The sequence below is a fragment of the Orcinus orca genome, chromosome 1 (assembly GCF_937001465.1).
Source record: "Orcinus orca chromosome 1, mOrcOrc1.1, whole genome shotgun sequence".
Classification (NCBI taxonomy): Eukaryota; Metazoa; Chordata; class Mammalia; order Artiodactyla; family Delphinidae; genus Orcinus; species Orcinus orca.
Window position 1 is genome coordinate 187,345,152 of NC_064559.1, and position 3,580 is coordinate 187,348,731.

Here is a 3,580-nt window from a genome sequence, read left to right on the forward strand (position 1 = left end):
ACACTGCTAACCCGGGAGCCACGTGATGCCTGTCCGGGTGGGGGCAGGAGAAGCCCTGCTCCTCTGGCCCCTTGGATAAAATTTATTGTCTTTGCCCAGAAGGAGACACCCAGTTCCCAGAAAGGAAGTTGCTCCAGGATAAGAAAAGCATCATCCACACCAGAGTCTTGGCCCTCTTCCCAAGACCCAAGTTAAGGGATTGGGGAGGGGATAGGAGGCTGACAAGCTGCCCCCTGTCCTCACTTATGACACTGGCCCTTCAGCAAAGGAATAGTGTCCAGATCCCTGGCTCAGGAGTCAGGAGAACTGGGTTCTGGTGCTAGATCTGTGGGACCTTGGACAAGTCACTGACTCTCTGTTGGGACAGATCAATGATTTCAAGCTATATTCTAAGGAACTTTTGGTTCCCTTGGAAATCCCTCAAGGACTGTGTGCAGGGTAAGGGCACAGCTGTGGATGGCCTCCTAGACCTTCCTCTCCCTCCGCCTCCCAGGGCTTCAACCAGAACGGTTCCCTTTTTAAAACTTTGTATTGAAATATAACACACACAGAAAAATTTACATGTCATAAATACATGGCTTGCTGAATTCTCCCAAACTGAACACACTTATGTAAGTGGTACCTAGATCAAGCAAAGGAGTATTACTATCATCCAGGAAGCCTCTTTTGTGCTCCTGGCCTATCACAACTCTCCTAAGGGTAATGTAACCAAGCATAGGGCTTGCTCATATGCCTGCAGCGCAAAAAGCCAAGCTCTGACAGGGTGTTTGCAGCAAAGTAAGGGTTTATTGCAGGGAGCCAAGCAGGGGAATAAAAGCCAAGCCTCAGCTCCACTCCAACTTGGTCTTTGAATGTTGGGGTTTTTTTAAAAAGGGGGAAGAAAAACAATTTTTTAATAAATAAAAAATAAAGTAAAAAAATAAAAAAGGGGAAGAACCAGACTTCCCTGGTTGTCCAGTGGTTAAGACTCCACGCTTCCACGGCAGCAGGCACAGGTTCAATCTCTGGTGGGGGGAGTTCTGCATGCCGCGTGGTGTGACCAAAAAAAACCCCCAAAATAACAAAAAAAAAAACAGGGGAAGAACAAAGAGGCTGAGATTAGCCATCATGTTGTGACGTTTCTGTGACATTTCGTAATCGTTTCTGTGACATTTCTTTTTTCTCTTTTTCTTTTTTTTTTCTTTTTTTTTTTTTTTTTGCGGTACGCGGGCCTCTCACTGTTGTGGCCTCTCCCGTTGCAGAGCACAGGCTCCGGACACGCAGGCCCAGCGGCCATGGCTCACGGGCCCAGCCACTCCGCGGCACGTGGGATCCTCCCGGACCGGGGCGCGAACCCGTGTCCCCTGCATCGGCAGGCAGACTCTCAACCACTGCGCCACCAGGGAAGCCCCTGTGACATTTCTTAATCATTGTTTCAGGAGTCAGAATGTCTCTGGTTTATGATTATCTGGCCAGGGGTCCACAGCTAGGGGCTGATGAGCTGTTACCTCATCTTGTCTTAGAGAAACAACTTGAATTTGTATGTTAATGATGATATCTAGAATAGCAGTTTCAGTACATTAATGATGTTATTGACAGCAGCAATTTTGGACTTCTGACTCTGTGTTTGTTTGTTTTTGTTTTTTTGGCCATGCCACAAGGCACGTGGGATTTTAGTTCCCTACCAGTGATGGAACCCGTGCTTCCTACAGTGGAAGTGTGGAGTCTTTTTTTTTTATTCTATTTATTTTATTTTTGGCTGTGTTGGGTCTTCATTGCTGCGGGCACGGGATTTCTCTAGTTGTTGTGGTGTGCAGGCTTCTCATTGCAGTGGCTTCTCTTTGTTGTGGAGCACGGGCACTGGGCACGCGGGCTTCAGTAGTTGTGGTACGTGGGCTCTAGAGTGCAGGCTCAGCAGTTGTGGTGCACAGGCTTAGTTGCTCTGCAGCATGTGGGATATTCCCAGACCAGGGCTCGAACCTGTGTCCCCTGAATTGGCGGGCAGATTCTTAACCACTGCGCCACCAGGGAAGCCTGGAAGCACAGAGTCTTAACCACTGGACCACCAGGGAAGTCCCTGACTCTGGTTGATTAGTGTTCATTTAGCACAGGATTGAAGTCAGAGGGGACATAAAAGAGAGTAAAGTTTTAGATAGAGAGATTAATCATAAACTCAGTAAGGAATCTTGGTTTTAGGGGGACTTGGTTTCAGTAATACTACCCTAATTTGACAGCATAGATTAGTTTTGCCTTTTTGTATACTTTCTAGTGGTTCTCAATCTTTTTTTTTTTTTTTTTAATTTATTTTTGGCTGCGTTGGGTCTTTGTTGCTGCACGCGGGCTTTCTCTAGTGCGGTAAGCCAGGGCTACTCTTCGTTGCGGTGCGCAGGCTTCCCATTGCGGTGGCTTCTCTGTTACGGAGCATGGGCTCTAGGCGCATGGGCTTCAGTAGTTGTGGCACATGGGCTCAGTAGGTGTGGTTTGAGGGCCCTAGAGCGCAGGCTCAGTAGTTGTGGTGCATGGGCTTAGTTGCTCCACGGCATGTGGGATCTTCCCGGACCAGGGCTCGAACCCGTGTCCCCTGTGTTGTCAGGCAGATTCTTAACCACTGCTCCACCAGGGAAGTCCCGGTTCTCAATCTTTAGCATGGATCAGAATCATCTGGAAAACTTGTTAAAATAGATTGCCCCATTCCCAAAGCTTCAGATTCAGTGTGTTTGGGGTAGGGCCCAATAATTTGCATTTCTAACGAATTTCCATCCCAGCTGATGCTGCTGGACTGGAATTTTATAATTTATACTCTTTTATGTCTGGTTCCTTTCATAGAGCAGTTCCAACTTTATGTTATATTATGGGGGGGCACCTATGATTCCATTATTTGATGGAAGGCTTTTGCACACACACAGAAGCCTGGAACCTAGTAGACCAGAAGGCTCTTTAAAGGCAGGAGTACATCTTATTTTTCTTAGTAATCAGCACTTAACACAGTATAGTCATCAGTGTTTAAGAAATAAAAGAATACTTGGATGGATGGGTCCTCCAGCAAATAGACTTAAACTCTAGTAATTTACCAGCTTAAGTGTGTCTCTTGCCAAACTGAAAATCCTGTGAACAGAACTTTCCTCAGCCATTCTTGGGTCCCAACACCCAGTGTAGGGCCCAGCTCAGTGTACAGGCAATTCATGTTTGGGCAAAGGATGGAGTGATGAGGGATGGAGCTCCTCAGGGCAGAACTATACCAGAAGTGGCCCCCATAGAGGGCGCCCTCAGGCAGGGACTTCCAGCTGTGGTGGGGGAGGGGTGCTTGCTACACAGCTGCTTGCATTTAAGGTGGACCAAGGGATTTCCCCCACCCAGCCTCCGATGTAGGGGGGATGCAGACAGTTCCCAGTTTCACATCCACCCTTTCCACCTCTTCCACCAGGGTACAGGAGAAGAGACGGTATTTTTCTTTATTTTTTTTTAATCGGTGAGAGTGCCAGCACCCCACAGTTAAAAAAACCAAAAATGTGAGTGCCTCCTGCGACCCAGGCAGGAGGTAAATGGCTTTAACAAGAATATTCTCCCCATTTCACAGATGGTGAAATTGAGGTTTCCTTAA